Source organism: Adiantum capillus-veneris, chromosome 4 (assembly GCF_014529385.1).
Source record: "Adiantum capillus-veneris isolate H3 chromosome 4, ASM1452938v2, whole genome shotgun sequence".
Classification (NCBI taxonomy): Eukaryota; Viridiplantae; Streptophyta; class Polypodiopsida; order Polypodiales; family Pteridaceae; genus Adiantum; species Adiantum capillus-veneris.
The window spans coordinates 31,868,781-31,889,471 of NC_140934.1; positions in this window are offsets into that span (position 1 = coordinate 31,868,781).

Here is a 20,691-nt window from a genome sequence, read left to right on the forward strand (position 1 = left end):
GTTTCAAAGTCCTTGACGAGATCTTCATTGTTTGGCCCCTCAAAATTTTGGTTGGAGTTACACTCATGCTTCATGTAACAATACTTACATGAGACAGCTGCCCTTTGACAGATCTTTGGTAGATCCTTTGGTAGAAGGCGACTCAAATAGGGCTTCAAGCGATAACCATTTACCTTCCTAGAGTGCTCTTTCCCATTCAAGTCCATAAGTTGATAGTAACTTGAATTCAAAGCCTTCTTAACTATGTATGGCCCCTGCCATCTAGTTTCAAATTTGGCATCAAAACGATTATCGAGTCGATTGTCATACCTTAGCACAAGATCTCCTTCATTGATGCCGTTGTCCTTTAGTTTCTTGTCAATCTTCTCCTTCGCCTACGTAGCTTTCCTCTTGTAGCACTCGTATGCTGCTTCTCTTTTCCACTCAAGCTCAGCTAAGGTAAGAAGTCGATCCATCCATGCTTCTTGATCATCTTGTGCTGCTTTGCCATGAAGTCGTATTGTTGGGATGTTGAGCTCGATGGGTTGCAAAGCTTCTTGACCATAGACCAAGTGAAATGGTGTAAACTCCGTTGCTTCCCTATATGTGGTTTGATACGCCCACAAGGCACCATCCAAGAAGTCATCCCACAACTTTGTCTTGTTTCTCACCATCTTTCTAATGATTCCTGCAATGACACCATTAGATTTTTCTACCAGACCATTGGATTGGGGATAGTAGGGTGTACTATGACGATGTAGAATGTGAAGTTCTTCACAGACCTCTGTGAGCAAGCCCTTTCTAAACCCTGGACCATTATCAGAAACAATCTCCAAAGGTGTGCCAAATCTACAAAAAATGTGAGTGTAGACAAATTTGCTCACTGTCCTCTCATTTACCTTTGCCACACTTTGTGATTCTACCATCTCGTAATGTAGTCTATGGCCACCAAGATATACGATTTCCCATTTTTACTCCTAGGCAATGGACCCATAGCATCAATGCCCCATTTTTCAAATGGACCATTTGCAAGGACTAACTGACGTGGACCATGTAACAGACGCTTGTTTCCATTAATCTGACAATTGTGACAGCTTTTACACCAATGTTGAACATCAATGTGAAAGCTTGGCCAAACATATCCAGCAAGCAAAATCTTTTTTGCAGTGAGTTCCTGTGCAAAATGACCACCACACGCTTCCTCATGCAAATCTTTTAGAATGGCTGGGATTTCCTCAATAGTTGGTACTCTTCTGCACACTTGATCCTTCCCTCTTTGGTAGAGGGATCCTTCTAGGAAGAGATACATGCTTGCCTTCTTCATGAGTCTCCTCTTCTGAGCCTCCGTGAAGTCTTGTGGAAACTCACCCTCCAAAATGTAGCTAATAATGGGATTCAATGACTCCAATCCCTGGTTTCTTGGTTGCTTGATAGTTGCTGCCACCATGATGACCTGCACTTCTTTCTCAACACATGTAACTACTTGCTGTGCAAGTAAATCGGCATCTTCATTCTATTTCCTAGGAATATGATATAGTTGCACTTCTTCAAATTGATTAAACAATCTACGAATGGCATGAACTTTTGTCCTTAGGCTTTCATTCTTGCATGCCCAAATGCCTAAAATTTACTTCATGATGAGAAGTGCATCCCCTTTTACCATGAGACGTTGTATACCTTGGCCAATGCATATCTTTAAACCATGAAGTAGTGTGTCATATTCTGCTTCATTGTTGCTATTTGAACCCGGTAGATTGACCTTCTCTTTCATGACCACCTCCCCACTTGGATTGAGCAATACTAGCCCTCCCCCTGCTTTTCCTGTGGCTCGTTGAAAAGCTCCATCAAAGAACAAGGTAAAAGCATTAGGAATACTTTTAGGTGGTGGCAATGGTAGGGTCTTTACTTCAAGCACCTTAATCTCCTTCTCGTGTACCCTATAAGTAAGGATCCTTGCCAACTGTGCATGCACACTATCTTCTACTTTGAAAGAGTATTGAAACTCTTGCAACTCCATAATCCACTTTGAGATCCTAGTACTAAGATTCATTTGAGATGACACCCAAGGGAACAAATTTTCTGCAGTGAGAATTACAAAAGGTTTTGGTAGCAGGTAGGATCTAAACTTTCTCACCGCAAACATGAGAGAAAGCATCATGAGTTCTGCCTCTGTGTAGCCTCTCTCTAAAGCATTCATGACCCTACTAGCAAAGTAGATGGGTCGCATTCTGGCACTGTGGGGATCTTGTTGTAGAAAAACCGCACCAATTTTTTCTTTCCCAACACTAGAGCTAACAAAGAATGTGTACTCCCAACAAGGAGGCATGAGTGTTGGTAGCTCTGACAAAATGACTTTAATGTTACAAAAGTACTCTTCAAGCTCATCAAACCATTCAAATTCTACTTGTTGTGTCAACTTTTGCAAAGGATGAAGCAACTCCGAAGCTAAGTGAATAAAGCGTGACATATACTTCACCTTTTGAATGAATGAGATTACCTCTTTGAGATTCTTGGGTGATGGGATCTCAATAAGAGCCTTTGCCTTTGAAGGATCCACCTCAATGCCTTTATAGGAAACCTTGTGACCAAGCAAGATCACTTCATCCTCACCTATGTGACATTTTTCGGGGTTGAGTTGACCTCCCATGTCATAGAGATTCTTTAAACCTTCTTCTACCCTTTGTAGATGCAATGATTTTGAGCTATAAATGCAAAAATCATCAATGAACACCCTAATTGACTTTCCAAAGAATGCTTGAAACACCATGTTCATGAAACGTTGGAATGTTGCAGGAGCATTTGTCAGACCAAATGGCATGACTCTAAAAGCATAACAACCCCAAGGAGTGATGAAGGTTGTTTTTAACTGATCTTCCAATGCGATACCTATTTGAAAGTAACCCGAGTAGCCATCACACACAGTGTACTTCTCATGACCAGCTACCTCATTTAGTATCTCATCTTGAAATGTGTGAGGTCCCCACCCCGCCGTTTCCAATGGAGGATCTGATGGTGAACCCGGTGGCCACTAGATATATTGCGGAAGCAAACAAAATGGTTCAGGGTAAGCACAATGGGGACAGAGAGTTCCTGACCAATCGGGACCACCCATCTCGTAGGCATTGGCAACCTGAGCCAAGCCCCCACTTTCCACCCCCACACTCAAACTTCCTCGTGTGACCTAATTTCTACCACAAAGGTTGTTCAACATAGATATTCTTTGTTTAATTTCGAATCACATGGTTCGTTAAGATAGCCCTCAACCAGTATTTCAAAAAACACCAAGACAGAATTCTAGTAAAAATTCTACTCAAACTTATTCATAAAAGTTCCAATGTTCTGGAGGTACAACATCCCCCCTCCAGTGAGAGTTCACTCCTCCCGTTGTCGCCTAGCTACCCATACAACTAGGTATGTCCACCGCATAGAAAGCACGTCATGGACACTCCCACCGCATAGAAAGCAAGACGTGGGTTCCCACCGCATAGAAAGCAAGTCGTGGGTATCCACCGCATAGAAAGCAAGTCGTGAATTCAAGAGCCCTAACGAGGAAATCTACCCCCTGTGATCATTAGGGGGGTCAGGACTGATTCAACATTGGAAATAAAATGAACATGCCGAGCTAAATTTTTCCTAGCAGACATTCTTTCCTACTCCAAACAACATACCCATCAATCATTTCTTTCCTACTTCTAACACTTAATGTACAATGAATTTAATGCCGAGGTTTCCGTTGGATTTCTCCAACATGTTCGGGAATATGTTCATTCCTAACTATCCTATTGAATGTTAATTTAAACAAGTTGAATAAAAATATGATCTACCTCTTCCACTTCTTCATCGATGGCCTGTGAGATGGCCGGTATTTGTTCCTCCATTGGAGCTTTCCCCTTGCCGTTGACATTACTCGTTCCTGCCTCGCGATCGTGGACACCACCGAAGTGCGTCCTCTTAACCGGGGCCATTTCTCACTACTTTAAATGATTAGCTTGGAGAAAGAGCTAAGGTTCTCAAGCATCATAACAGTCCAACGGATAGATTAGTGACATCAGTTAATTTCTCTATATGAGAGGTCTAGATTTCTTTCATAAAGCAATCATTAAGGATGGCACATAATCCTATGGGAACCTGCTCTAAAGATAATTACTTGGCTTACGTAATTAAGAATAGTAGGATTTCACTAATGGAATTACCAGAGAGATGAGTAAAGTATGATTAATCTCCTTCCTAGCAACTAGATGATGCAGATTTATCTATGCATATGTGTGAGGAAAGTCAACTCGTAGAGACTTAATGACAGATTAATTTTTCCTTAATTACACCTTAATGCATAAAGGAAATGAATTTAATTTAGTTACAGTATTAATTGGTGATAGAAAAAGTGATTCTCTTAAATCTACACAATTACCGGCTTGCCGATTAATACTATGCTACCTAGAGAGAGAAAATTCTAATAATCATGCACTAATCATTAATTGAGAGTGAAGAATGGCTTGATAATTCAGCTATGGAATGATGATTACATAATAGATCATGAATAAGGAGAATTTAAAGAGTAGTCATAGAGAATTTCGACTAGGGATAAGCATAATGGACGAGAAATTTAAATGGTAATGAAAAGGATTTGCAGAAAGCATTAATTAGACCGTGGTTACCGTGATTAAGGGCTTATAATCCTCTCAATTCTCTGATCTAATCGAGCTTCTTGAGGCAAGAATTCGACAGCACCTCCCTCCTTGCTTCTCCTTCAAAAGGTGTGTGTTCCGGCAACACCTTCCCAGAGTGTGTGTAGGTGTGTGTGTGTGCACTGTGTGTGTGTGAGCCTATGTGTGTATGTGTGTGTGTGTGTGTGTGTGTGCAGATCTTGAAAAAGGCTCCTACAGGCTCAAAATCGATCTGTGTTGCTAATTACATCTGGGAGCTTCTCCAGTTAAGCATGGCAAGTCCAGTTCCCTGCCCACCAAGTGTCAGGTTGGCTTGGTTAACTGGTTCTGAGACTGAGTTGCTGGCTTGGCAGCTTTCCCAAGACTCCCACAAAGCAAGAAGGCGCCCCCTAGCTGCTAAAGCTGATCTGGAGTGGGCTGGAACCTGTTCCCACACAGTCCCGGGCCCAAGGTACCTCCCCGGGCAATTTTTAGGAAAATTGGTTCTAGGCTAAAACGGGTCATACGAGTCGGATTTTGATGCCAAAAATTGCTATAGCAAGCTCTAACTAAGGCGTACTGGCCCAAGTACCTGCCATATTTAGCAGCCCCCGGGGTCTGAAAATGCATTTTTTTGAAATTCGGGATACGGGTGCAATTTTTCAAGACGATCAAAACTGGACGGGTCGGGTGACCAAAAACTTACTATTTTTGGAATTGTTTTTTACAAAAATTATTTTTATTCACATTTCGAAGCTTTAAAACATTCTAAACATCATGGCACTGACAGAATTTGAAAAACTGCTAAAAATAGTAACTTTTTCCATTATGTTCATTTCATGGTACAATGGTGCTCATTTGATCGGGGTCAGAGACCTTACAAAATGGGAGGGGAAAGTGATCTCTTTTTGTTGCCTCATTGAGTGGACGATAATCCACACACACCCTCCACTAGCCATTTTTCTTAGGAGAGACCCACTCGGAATTCTCCACTGGATAAATGAAACCAGCTGCTAGAAGCTTTCTTACCTCCTTCAGTAAAGCCTGCTCCTTGATGACTCCTAGCCTTCGTAGCTTTTGAGCCTTAGGTGTGGCCTCTGGCTTCAACTCAATTTTGTGTTGAACAGCATCTACTCCACGCACATCGGTGTAGCCTTTAGCGAAAAGCCTAGGAAATTTTCTTAACACACCTTTGAGCTCCTCTCTTTCATCCTTTGTAAGTGTTGTAGATAACATACCTTCTAGCATTCTTTCATCTTCTACTTTTTGGTTTTCTTGGGAACCTACCTCTTCCAAACCTAGTCAAGAGGTCTCTTGGTTGTTTGGATTAAACCTTACCCCCATGACTTCGATGGAAGATTCCTCTTCAGTAATGCTGCTGCTACTTTCTCCTTCTGAAGTGCTATCGATCCAGCCTTCCTCCGTCTCACTTTGAGATGATTCTTCATGAAGCTCCTCTTGGCGTTGCTCCTTCATGTCAAAGACAACCTTCTCATGATTGTCATTCCTGCAAATTAGCTTTCCACTCTCCCAATCCTGCAAATCTCGCATTTTCATTAGCCATGGTCTCCCTAGGATAGATGGGTAACCATTTCCTTTGGTAGACATGACATAGAAATCCACTGCCTTCTTAATGCCAAAGGCCTACACAGAGACATTTTTACAAATGCCTACACACCTAGCTTTGCTATTGTTTGCCATCTTGACTTTAATTTCAGGTGTCTCATGGATGTGCATGCCTAGTTTTTGCATGAGTCCCTCTGTCATGATGCAAATTTGTGCACCCCCATCCACTAGAACTTTCCTAACCAATCTTCCTTTGATGTAACAATCTAGCACAGGTGTAATATCCTCATTCATTTCAGCATGTGCAATTTTTACAACAGGCACACTCTCTTTTACCTTTCTCCTAGTGCTAACTGCCTTTGTTAAATCCCTCCTAACTTGTGGTCATAATGCAAGAAACTGAGGCCATGAGATATTAGGACCCTTACCTCTCATGTCTTCCAATAGGTTGTATGGATCCATACCATGTCCAAGAGGGAAGTCTTGGAGATTGATACGACGTCGAGTCCTCTTAGCTTCATTGGTCTCCTTTGCCTTCTTACCTAGTCCATGGTCACTCTGTGATGTGACACCTTCTTTCTCCTTCCCTTTTCCACGGCCGCGCTTAATGCTATTTGCTTCCATGTCAACCTCATTTGAGTTTGTTACCTCTACTACATGCACATTTGGGTCTGGCAAAGGTGGAACTCCTTCCACTCCTTGTGAAGATGGTCTTGCTCCATTTGGCCTTTGTAGAAGCCGTGGTTGTTGACTAGTTCCTTCTCTTGCATTCATCACTGGGTAATTCAAGTTAGGTGTCCCTGGCTCCCCACGGGGCCAAGGACAATTATACATCCCATGTCCAGACTCACCACAATTCCAACATTGCAAGACTCTCCTAGGTCATGGATCTCGCTCTTCAGACTTCCTTGCTTGTCCCTTTGGACCTACATCTTGTGCAAGGTGAATTGACAAGCTGCTTAAAGATTCATTTAACTTCTCAATCACTTCCGCCGTTACCTTAGGAAGCTCCCTAGATGTTGATGCTTGTGACTTACCTTTGGGTCTAAGACCTTCTATTGGAACCTCCCCCCTTAAGCACTTGAGTTTCCTATATTTCTCAGCAGCCCTAATTTCAGTTGCATCAAAGGTAGCAAGTGCACCCGCCTCAACTTTTATCTTAAGGTCAGGAAAGAGTCCGGCTATGAACCTCTTCTTCTTTAGGAACTCTGCACCATCACCAGGGTTAGCAACATTTCTCACCCATACAGCCCAAAGAGGTAGAAACTCTTGCTTGTACAAGTAGTAGTCATCTAAGTCTTTTTGCTTATGAGAAACAATGTCTTGCCATAGTTTTTGAGTGTTTTGGGGATCAAAGAAGTATTTCTTGAAACGATTCAAAACTTCTGTGTAATTCCCTTTAACTTCCTTAGGCAAAGAGTCAAACCAAGTGCTAGCATCTTTCCTAAGGACCACCTCAAACATTTCTACACGTTCTTGATCAGTTACTATCCTCTTGATACGGCAAGACATCTTGAAATTCGCTAAAAATAATTCTACATCCTCTCTAGGCTTTCCAAACAAAAGAGGATATCCGGACATTTGGCGTTGGGCCTCCATTGAATCGGTTTCAAAGTGACAACACGTTTTTGTTTTTCTTTCTTAAAAAATTTACACAATAATTTTTTCTAAATTGCAATCTATTCTACAACAAAATAAAAATATTCACATCAAATGACCTATGATAATCAATAAGAGGCAGGATGACAGGGTTTGGTGATGCGAGAATTTCTCCTACTCTTTGGGCACCAAACATGAACACCATACGTTGTTAAAAATGGATTTTTCTACTAATTGCAATGTTTATTCTAATGTGTGGAGTGAAATGAAAGGGGAAAACCTCTATTCTTGGGCCATTATCCATGGTCTATGCATGACCTAATTCTTAAAACAAAACAAAAATATAGACGTCCAAACTAAGGTCGTACCTAATGAGAGGCAAAATAAAAAGATTTACTGATGCGTTTATCTCTGCCAACCTAAGAGGACCTACAATTCTACGAATTACACGTTGAAATTGCAACTTAGTACTAAAAAATATATGTACCTTTTGCCTTGCAATGGGAATGAAGGGATCATACAAATTCTCATGATTCATGGAAGCTACTTGATTATGCTAAAGGTTGAGCCTTCACAAAAAAAAACAAGCCGTTCCTCGGTGGGGGCACCAATTTGAGGCGGTTCGTGGCGGGCAACAAGAAGAGCGGCCTCTAAACACCCTTCGAGGCTCCCGTGCTGCTCAATTGGGGTTGGGGCAAGCACAATCAGAGACAACAAAAACCCACAGCCAGAGACCAAACAAGAAAAGGGGCACCACCTAGTTGTAGATACGAACTAGGACGCATGTGATATCTCCTTGTACTCAAACGCACAAAAAGAGGGGAATGCAAGATAGCCACACACACCAAACACAAACATTCACCACACCAGAGAGAGGTAAAGCGCAAAAATCAACTTGAGCAACTCAGTCTTAGCCTTAAAGACTAGATGCACAAAAAGCTTGATCAGAAATAGAGAGACAACACAAAACTTGACCTTGTTGCAAATACACAAATTGTCTTAGGGTCACGGGAGCCCTCTCACCGAGCACCCTCTTACAATTGAAAGTTTTGGCAAACAATTCAGCAAGCTCTCAAACCACCAAGCATGAAATGGCACAACAAACTTCAAGGACAATATACCTTCAACCACCTGATGACCCAACTAATCAAGTCAATTTGGAGAGAAGAGTTGTAGTTGCAGCATACAATTGCACCCAAAACTATGAATCTTATTTATGGACAAGAGTAGGCTACAAGTGTGATTGCAGAGTATAGTATCACTCCACTCCTCTAGATGGCATAACTAAATTCAAGCTTCTCCATGCACCTATGTGTAGTGATGGAATAGAGCACTCACAATGCACACACTCTACACAACTAGGCTTGAAGAGTGGTGTGTTATGTGTTGAGAATGGTGTGGTGTAGTGTGATCATGGGATGATTTACAAGGGAGAGAATGGACTCTATTTATAGGTTTTAGAAGCCCCCATTAGGATTAGGCCTAATCAAGTTTATTTGAAGGAATAAAAGATTATGCATTTTTTATTTTTATTTTTAATGAGGGTGGGTCTCTCTTGTCCTTTGAGTCACATGGATGTGGGCTCAAGGGAAGAGAATTATTGAGGATGATAGGAGAGAGGATTGAGTGAATAATTTGGGAGTGCCTACTCTAGTAGAGGGTGCATTTTACAATAAGGTTAGTGGTTAGTAGTTAGTAATTATCACTAAAAAATAAAAAATCATTCACCAAATGGTGAGATATATGATGAGAAAAGTTAGAGAAGGGATAAGCTTGTAAAGCAAGGTTGAAGCTTGGAGAAGTTGACATTCACCTCTTTACAGCACCGGTAGAAGAAGCGATCAGCATGGCGAAGCAGCGCGTGTCGATGAAGCTATGTTATTTCAAACCTTAGGAAATTCATGATAAAAGCCTTCATTTGCAGAGGTTATCCTTGGATTTTTGCTTATTTTTTGAAGTTCTTTACAAAGTTGAAGAGAGTATGGTAATATGGACATATATGTAGAGAGAAAGGGGGACACCTTGGGTGTAGAAATGGAGGATGAAGGCTATGGAGGTGTGAGAGATGTGGCAATGGTGAAGAGGGTGAATTAGAACATGGGAGTTGCAGTTTTGGGAGTGGGAAGGAGAGGGAGGAGTGTGTGTGAAAGAGGAAAATGATAAAGTAGAAGAGGGAGTGTGGCTGCATAGCATGGGAAAACTGGTGTCCACCAATAAAATCATAGCTCACAGCTCGTAGCTCAAAAAAATATGAAACGATTTGAGGTGAAAGCTCAGCTCACGAGCTACAACTTTTGTTTGTATCACCTTTTCAAATTCAGGGATCATGTGATCTTTAAAAATTCAGCAAAACGGACTGTTTTTCCCACTGCACAAAGTCCTTGTGAGGTCTTTCTTTGGATGATTCTTTTGAATACCTCCAAGAGTGAGCTCCCCATGGTGCATGCATGCATTCCACATACCCTTGACCTTATTTGGTAGGTCTATAATTGAAGATATTGTTGAGATCATGATATAAATGAATAGTACAACTAAGAAAATCAAATATTGAGGGGTCTAAAAAATATGTACATGTCAAATATAAATAATATAGGTGGAAAAAATATAAAGGGGTCAAAATAAATCTCTCTCATTATAAGTCTACCATAAAAAGATGAATATTTTTGGTGGTCTAATTTATGAGAGTAATAAAGAATAGATGTAGGAAGGAAAAAATCACAATAGTGAAAAAATATACACATAAATAGAACTAGTGTTTTTTGGAATTTTTTGTTAGGATGGAGTTACACCAAAAATAAGAGAAGCTTGCATGAAATTATTTTTATATGGAATAAAGAGTATGCAAAATGGTAAGAAAAAATATGGTAATGATGAGTCAATGTACATAGCATAAATAACACACCATAGGTAGAAATATATAAATAAATACCAAAATAAATATGAAAAATACTTTTATTTAGGACCTATATAAAATGAAATATTTATACACAAATGGGCCATAATATTTTTTATTTTTTTATTTTATTTATTTTTTTGGCTCAACTAGCCCAGTGACTAGCTAATTAAGGGTTTTTAAGAAGATATGGGAAAAGTCCCCTAACTCACACACACCTATATACAGTGAAATGGTAGGGATAGCCACAGTGTTTGGATGATTTTGGTAGGGTGGGTTAACTCACTATGGCAATTACGGAAAGCCGAAAAACGGCTATCACTGTAAAGTCGGGCGAGAAACAGCTCTAACCCAAACCATGATTAAAATTGATGAAAACCAAAACCATAAAGATGAATCTCATGTTATGTAGACCTCCATAGAGTATCCATATGCTTGATTCCGACAACAGACGAGAGACTTAAGAGATTTCGAAGTTGGGGTATCTCTCAAAAGCTCCAAAAAAGCTAGTCTCTGCAAGGAAAAAGGGTTTGCAGAGAATTTCAGCCATTAAAAAGGGGTATTTTTTGGCTCTTATCCCAAGTAATTTTTTGTATCCTCTTAGACGACATGGTTCTCTCTTTGGGCACCTTTTAATTGGTCCAATTTTGGCCTTTTTTGGGTGAAAAATGAGTTGTGGGTGACCATTTGACCAAGGAATGGGGTGGGGGCAAGTGTCCGGGGACCAAAAAAAAGTCCATGTGCCTGTCCAAGCAGTGGGAAATCATAACTCATAATGGGCGCCCTTTCCTCCCCCAAAGTCCACGAGCCCTCATGGGCTAGGCAAGTGAGCTCCATTTGCTCCTTTGATACAACCTTAGGAAGTACCCACTGCCCCCCTTATACCCTCCAATTTCCACTTTCTCCCCCCATGTCGGATTACTCCATTGCCACTTGGCACCATCCCCAAGCTTCCCAACTTCCCCATAAATTTACAGCTTCTCCCAAAGCATGAGAGGACCTCTCGGACAATATTCCCGAGGCATATCTTGCTGCTCCAGTCACCGAATGATGCACCGTAACACAGGGCTCGAAGCCTATCACCTTGGCTATCTCGAAAAATATAAAACTTTAGAATTTTTAATCTTAGACCCCCAAGTTGGACTAGTTGCCCTTCTCTCAAGCACCTGCAATCACCTTCTTAAGTTGAGACCACCGGCTTCGGATGCTCATAACTCATGATGTACAAGTCCGATTCACAAGATATAAAGAACGACTGAAAATACTTATTAAAAACCATATTTTGGAGTCTTGAACAACCCAAAACTTCAGCATTCAATCTTGTCAAATCACACCTTTATACATAAATATTTACAGAGCCACTTCCAAAACTCGTAGGGCTATGTACACATATATACACGAGGCTAGTGAGCAAGATTTTTGGCATGACTTAGTGAATTCATGCTTATCCAAAAAATACTCACAATGGTATCAAGTGCCATCTTCACTGCATCATCAATTTGCTTTTTCATCTTCATGGCTTTAACTTCTTGCAAACATTCCTGAACGCATCCCAACATTTTTGGCAAATCTGTAACTACTAGATTTTTATCAAATCTATTGGAATTGTAATCTTCAAAAAACTGCATCAACTGCTCATGCATCTCCATCTTTACCTCCTACCCTGTCTCGTTTTGGCATCGGGTTCATCAAGAATGTCGAGGGATTTGTGTTCGAAAGGTGAGCTAGGAAGGTGGAGGGCCTCTAGCTGTGAGAGGTGTGAGGAAGAGAGTTGCAACAGACACAATTAATGTTGACAAATATTAAAACAGATATCTTGAACAAGATTCCAAATCTTGATTACCCAATGTAGACAATTTACCATTCTTAAATTCAATGTTAATTGTGCAGTTTATGCTCCTTACATCCGTTTAATCTGCCTTAATTCAGGTGATAATTAAGAAAATCAAACTTCAATAAATTTGATGATGATAATGTCCAATTTAATGATAACAATACCAAATTTGACACTGCTTTTCCCTTTGCCTTAATCGTCATATCAAGCTTTCCTTACAAAATTTCTCTCCTTCGTTCTTCCTCTACTACTTCAAAGTCGAGAGAGCTAATGATATTGGCTTATCAATAGAGATTTGATGGATCTCCAAGCTTTTGGGAAAAAAGACTTGACGGATAATTGCTTCGAGAGAGCTTTTAATTCCAATCAACTATGGAGGCTTGGCTTAGGATTAGAATGGATTAAAACATTTTGTTTAGCATGAGAATGGCCATGGAGGCTTTGCTTCAAATTACAATGTCTATGAAGGCTTGGATTAAAGCGGCTATGGAAGCTTGGATTAAAACGCTATGGAAGCTTGGATTAAATCCACTTAGGAAGCTTAGGATTCAAACAAGCTGCAATGGAGTTTAGGATTAGAGTGGCTAAAGGCTTCTGGATTTTTAAGGGGGGAAAAAAAAAGTGTGAGAGTCCCCTCTCTCTTTTTAGAAGAGCCGACTTCAATCAAAAATCAAAACTTTGTAGGCTTTGAATCATTGAGCCTCCTTGATCCTTTTGGATGTAATTTTTTCCCTCGCATGGCCTTCTCTATGTGTAGTCATATTAGGATAGCTCTTTGTTTGCATCAATTTTCATGTAGCACTACTTCAAGTTCCAGTGATGAAGGTGAAGTGTCATTCTTGTTGCTGGATGCGGAACAAAAAGAAATTATTGACCTGTTGCAAATATTAGGGGATATAAATGCTTCAAGCCGTTTGGATCAACTTGAAGAGTTGATGCAACCTAAATAGAAATTTCCAGTGAAGAAAGAGTTAATTCAAAGTATGTTGCATACTGATTTGAGACAAGGAGAATGAAGGGAGTACTTCGCAATGTTGGACAGGTTTTCAAATCTTTTCATTACCTCATATCAAGAAATAAGGGGTTTTGTTGGGGATCCTGTGAAGATCGAACTAGTTGAAGGGGCAAATCCAATACGACAAAAATTAAGGATAGGTAAAGAACAGATGAATGCTTTAAAGGAAGAAGTGGATAAGGTTTTGGATGCAGTGTTCATTGTGCAGTGGATAATGCTGAATGGGTGAGCCCTGTAGTAGCCACCCAAAGAAAGATGGGCGTTGGAGAGTTTGTGTTGATTACAAGCCACTAAATGAGATGACCAAGAAAGATCCTTACCCTTTTCCTTTAATTGATCAATTGCTAGATGCAATAGCTCGTTTTGAAAGATACAGTGTCTGTAATGGGTATTCAGGATACTTTCAACTTATCCTTACTCCTGAAGATCGAGAAAGACTACTTTATCACGCCATGGGGTTGTTTCTACTTTTCTTTCCTTCCTTTTGGGTTTAAATGGGCCAAGAGCCTTTGAAAGGAAAGTAGATTGGGTCCTTACCCGGTTCCTTGGGAAGTTTGTCAAAGGATTCATAAATGATTTTTGTGTATATAGTTCAAGGAAAGAGCATGCTCAAAAGCTTGAAATGACTTTTTCCAGGTACGATGAATGCGGGGGTGTCAGCTCAATCCTAAAAAATGTCATTTGGCACAGCCATGCGTGAAGCTTCTTGGGCATGTTATTTCAAAAAATGGGATTGAAGCAGACCCAGACAAAGTGGAGGCTTTACTGTTAGTGTCATCCCCTAAAGATACCAAACAGTTGGCCACGTTCATGCAGAAAGTTAAATATTTGTCTCGTTTCATACCTTTGGCATCACAGCTATTGTATCCATTGCAACAAACAGTTAAGAATGATCCCTTGGAGTGGTCCCATGTGTGTGACGATGTGTTTGACAAAGTTAAAGAAGTTTTGAGTACGTTACCTGTTATGCAAGCTCCTGTGACTGGGAAAAGGAGTTTTATGTCAACCCATCGGTGAGAGATGATTCTATTGAAGCTATGTTATTACGAAGGGGGAAGGAATCTCAATATATGAAGCCTGTTTATTATGCTAGCAGAGTGAAGACTCCTCACGAAAGGCATTTTTAAAAATTGAATTGGTGATGACATGTGTGGTTTATGCTTGCAGGCAATTCATGCACTATTTGATGTAAAAATAATTCATCTTTCTTACCAGTTATTCATTGCTTCCCTAGCTATTCAATAATTCAAATATATCAAAAACAGTGATGAGATGGGTTATTGAGCTCCAAGAGTTTCAATTCACCTTTTTGATGGAGGAAAGTACTCAGGCTACCTTAACAGACCTTCTTACCTATAAAGATACTCCGGTTTTGGTCAAAGAAGTAATGGTGCGGAAAAGGAAAGTCGAAACTCCTGCCATCTCTAATGCTTCATTGTTGTACTTTGATGGTTCTTATCGAAGAAGTCATGATGCTGCTTCAGGAGGCATTGTCATTTATGATGTGCAAGGAAAGCTTATGAGGAAGCAAGGGCTGAAACTTGATGCCAAAAGTAACAATGAAGTAGATTACATGGCTCTTGAAGGTGGTTTGCATATTTGCTTACAATTGGGAATTAGACACTTGCAAATTAAAGAAGATGCTTTGCTGTTTGTGAAGCAAGTGTTGGGAGTATAGAAGAATAAGAACCCTAAACTGAAGAATTTATGCTTCAAAGTGAAGGCGTTGCTCAAAAATCTTGAAGCATGGAGTTTGCATCATATTGAGAGGTCTCTAAATGAAGAAGCTCATGATGCTGCCCAATAGATTATCACTTGTGTGTTTGTGGTAAAGGCAGATGCCCCTTTATATCATGGAAGGAAAATCTTACCAAAGGAACTGGATTTTCTATCAACAGGTGTTCTACGTGAAGGTTTACCATCTTCTAAAAAGTATACATTCATAAGAAAATCCAGGAAATACAAAATACTTGATGATGTGCTTTACATGAAAGGAAGTGATTTGGTTTTGCGTCGTGTACCTTGGAAAGAGGAAATTTACAAAATTTCTGAAGAAAATCATGAGGGATATTTTGGAGGCCATATTGCCATGAAGATCATGTTGCATAAGGTTTTTAAAGAAGGTTATGTATGACCCACTATTCAATGGGATGTTAGTCATTGGTGCAAGTCATGTTTGCCTTGCCAGATGATGGAAAAGAGAATTTTGAAGCCTGAATTGCAAAAGACAATCCTAGCTTTTGATGTGTTTTAAAAATGGGGTCTTGATGCTATTGGACCCTTACCGATGACCAACAAAAGAAATTCTTATATTTTGACAGCAGTGGATTACTTGTCACAATGGGCAGAAGCCAAAGCTGTCAAACAAATTACTAGTAAGGAGATGGGAAAATTTGTTTATGAGCATATATGCTGCAAATTTGGTGTACCCCTAGAACTACTTTTTGATAGAGGACCAGGATTTAGAGGAGAGTTGTTTGATTTCTTATGCAAGAAGCTCAATATACAACATAGGTACAATTCTCCTTATTATCCACAATGCAATGGTCTCAATGAGAGGTTCAATGGAGAGTTACTAACGATCTTGACAAAGATGACTTAGAAACGTGGAAAGACTAGGGATTCAGAGTTGCCTTGTGCGTTATGGGCTTATAGAACTGCTACCAAAATGAGCACAGGATTTTCCCCTTACCACTTGGTTTATGGAAAGGAAGCTTTACTGCCAATTGAAGTGGCAATTCGTGCTCTCAAGTTGTCATTGGAAGATGAGGAGAAAACAAATGCGTGGCAAAAAAGGTTGTTGGATTTACAATGTTTGCAATTGGACATAGTTTTAGCTTTGAGGTACTATGAGGAGGTATCAAAGAAGGCTCAACTAAAAGCCAATGAATGCGTGAAGGATAAAAAAATTAAAAACGGTGATTTTGTGTTCCAATACAATAGTAAGTTGGACAATACGTTTCAAAAGAAGTTTCAAATCACATGGGAGGGTCCTTTTACTATTGTGAATAAATTTGATAATGACACATATTAGTTGGCTGATTTGGGTGGTGCACAACATAAATATCGTGTTAATGGTTATAGATTGAAGAAGTATCTAGCGCGTTTGATGACAATGTGACAGATGAAATGTTATCAATGGAGGGAGACAATGTTGAGACATCTGAGGATGTAGATGAGGTTTCAGGGGATGAAAGGAAGCAGTTGTTCACCCTAGGGACCTCTGCTTGTCATGAATGACTAAGCAGGCAAGGGGGGGACTGGCAAGCTATGTCAGGCATTTTTTGGATCAGCATGAAGTCACTAAGTCATGCCAAAAATTTTGCCCACTAGCCTTGTGTATATATGTGTACATAGCCCTACGAGTTTTGGAAGTGACTCTGTAAAAATTCATTTATAAAGTTGTGATTTTTCCAAGATTGAATGTTGATGTTTTGGGCTGTTCAAGACTCCAAAATATTTTTTTTAATAAGTGTTTTCAGCCGTGCTTTGTAGCTTGTGAATCGGACTTGTACATCATGAGTTATGAGCATCCGAAGCAGGCAGTCTCAACTTAGAAGGTGATTGCAATGCATGCGAGAAGGGCAACTAGGCCAACTTGGGGGTCTAAGATTAGAAATGCTGAAGTTTTATATTTATGGAGATATCTGAGGTGATAGGCTTTAAGCCGTGTGTAACCTTTAATGGCCTAAAAACTTGTGTGTAGCGGAAATTAGCATGAACATAGTGGGCATTTCATTAGAATAGATTCCTAATGAGAATTACAAGAGTGCTTGGGTGGAGAGAGCAACAAAATGCATAACACCTAGTTAGATAGCATCAACAATACTTTCAAAAGAGAGAGAAATTAAGCTATTGACAACAGTTGAGGACCCGATTTGCATGGAGCCGGTCCCCCCTCCAAAAGGCTTTGTATTATGGTTTCTTCCATCAAGAGAGACATTGTACAATACAATTCTTTGTGTTCCTTCAAGACTAGCTAGTGCAATGAAGATGACAGCTTCATGCACTAAGCAAAACACTTAGTAAACACAACTTTAATTATCCACGTTCTCAGACCCAAGACCTCACACACCTTCGAAGATGGTGAGAGCTAGCAGGGTATGAGAGTAGATTGAGAGGAAGAAGGAGTATCTTACGAGAAAGATGTACATCTCCTAACATAATCACTCATATTAGCATAGCTTTAGCTTATTAATCTTGATAGAGGAGATGAGCATGCATTGAATCTTGGCTCTTGGTTGGATTTGCATCCACAAGCCAAGAGTGTGTCGATGTAGGCTTCTGTCTCACAAGCTTGGAGTAGGTGATTAGCTCTCCATTAAAGCTTGGGAAGAGATAGTCTTCTCTTTCTTCACACATGAGATTGTGTGAGTGTGTGTGTGATAATGCCTTGCAAAAATCAGCCCCCTCTCTCTCTTGGGCGAGCCCTCTTGCTATTTGCTCTTGCAGGCTCTCCATTGGACCTCCCCAAGTCAAGCCAATGGCTATTAAGAAACATAAGTGATAGCCTTATGACATCTGTCCCCCTTTCCCCTTTTGTGAGAGCTTAATCAATTAAAATTAATTGATTTAAATGAATTAAATCCCCATTGGACCTTTCCCCATTCTGACCAATAGGAATTAAGTAGCCCATTGGGCTGCTCAATTCCTATTGGACCCCTTCGCAGGCTGTCCAATGATCATCCAGGAGACTTAGTTTTCATTGGTTCTTTTTATTAAGTGTTTTAAAATTAATTAGGATAAATTTACTCTAGCCTAATTCTCATTGGTCCACTTCAAGGTTCATCCAATAGGAATTGGGTACACCTTGTGGGCATCTAGCCTAGGGAGCTGACATGTGTCCCTCATTCCCTTTGTGTAAAGGGATCTTGTGTGTGTGTGTGCGGCCTTCTCTCTCATCCCCTACTTGCTAGGCTCACCCCCTCCTATGTAGGGATATTCAAAGATTTTTTTGGTCACACACAAAGCATCCAATTCCCTTAAGGTTGACCTTTGGACACAACCTTTGAATTTTGGAACCTTAGCATTTTGGAAGTCTTAATGGGCTGAACCTTAGGGTCTTTTTAGCTCATTGTTGCACATGGTTCTTCTGCAAATGGCCCCTCCCTTTGGATCCCTATTTTCCCTCCTTTGGATCCCTACTGTGGCCGGTCTGCTAGCGTAACCAATATTCTAGCTTTTTCTCCCTTGGCACTTCCCCATATTGAATGATCAGTTTAACATGAGAAAATCATTTAAGAGAATTAGATATTGATTATTATGACATTACCTCTCTCTTGAAATCATAGTCGTCCTCGACTATGGTGTAGAGAAGATAAAGCATATTCATGAGTCCTTTTCTTAGCGGGTAGAGGATCCCTATTTTACCCTACGACATCATTCCACAGTGGATGACTGGTCCATTTGGCGCTTGAGAGCCTGAGGCTACCGCAAGCATGTGTGCACATTAGTCCTATCAATCTTCCATAGTAGAGTGACAAGCTCTACTTGGTGTTTGGGAGACGTCGTCTCCACAAACTTGATCTAAGCATGCATACTACTTCATTTTTGTGCACAATAAAGAAAAAGAGAGTCTTATAAGACAAAAAACTTTGTTCATTTTTAACATTTTGTACATCTGCTTACTCTTGGGAAGGATTGTAAGCATTGACAAGGTTTAGGATATCCTTTAATTGTATGCCTTGCATCCATCTAGCATCTTCAAAAGGATAATTCTTAAACTTAATAAGATATCGTCGGATAGTCTTACCGCCTCTTAATACCTTGTCTTCATGTCGGAGAATGGACTCGGGCTGCAGCACCTCCTCTTGGTCCTCGATCTCCGGTGGGTCTTCAATAGTTGGTTCTTGAGGTGGCTCTCCTTTTTAAGGCTTTAATAGGCTCACATGGAAAGAATTGTGTATGAGCCAATGATTGGGCAACTTGAGTTGATAGGCCATATCATTGATTGGCCTAAGAATCTGGAAGGGACCATAGTACCTTTTTGCTAGTTTAGCATAGTACTTTTGGTGGCCCGTAGGATTCTTGCCCGTCGTGTGCCTTAATCGAGCCTTGGGAAACTTTAACAAGAACCAATCGTTTTCTTTAAAGGCTTGGGCTCTTCTGTGCTTGTCAGCAGCAGCCTTTTGCCTTTGCTGTGAGATAGAGATAGCATCCTTAGTCTTTTGAAAAGATTCTTGTAGGTCTCGGCTATACTCATCTGCAGCGAAGATCTTCCCATGTACCTTAAGTAGCAAGGGACTTTTTGATCTTCCCTCAATTACCTCGAAAGGTGCTTTTCCCGTGGAAGTATGTACAGTGTTATTGTAAGCATACTCCACTAAGGGTAAGTACTTCTCCCACTGGGATCTTTGATCTACTTCCGTTACATAGACTTTTAGTAGATCGATAATTGTTAGGTTAGCTATTTCACTTTGGCCATCCGTTTGTGGATGATAGGCCGAAGAGAAGTTTAGCCTTGTTCCTAAATTCTCAAAGAGACCCTTCCAGAAATTACTGGTCATTCTAGGATCTCTATCCGACACTATAGACATTGGCAAGCCATGGTACTTGAAAATTTGTGAAATGAAGAGGGTTGCCATTTGATGGGCTTTGATAGTCTTTTTGACAGGTATAAAATGAGCTTGTTTACTGAACCTGTCTACTATCGTCCATATTCCCGTACTCCCATGGATAGACTTAGGCAATCCAAAGATAAAATCCATGGATATTCTCTCCCATGGTGAATTAGGAATTGGCAAGGGTTGAAGCAATCCAAGTTGCTTCCCTCTATCAAATTTTGTCTTTTGGCAAACCACACATTTAGAAACATACTCTTGTATGTTCACTTTCATGGTAGGCCAATAGAAATATGTTTCAATTCCCTTTAAGGTAGACTGAATCCCTCTATGCCCCGCAGACAGTGGAGCATGAGATTCATTATACATTACTTTCTCACGTAGTGAGTTAGTAACGCATAGTCTATTGCCATAGAGAAGATAACCATCTTGTAAAGTAAATGGTTCTTCTTTCTTCCCTAATGCAAGGGCTGAAATCACATCTCTACAATCGGGATCAATAGCATACTCATCTATCATTAAAGATAGATCATTGTGAGTTGCTATGGAAACCGCATTCACTCTCGGTCATCTTGAGAGTGCATCAGCTACTTGATTATGCT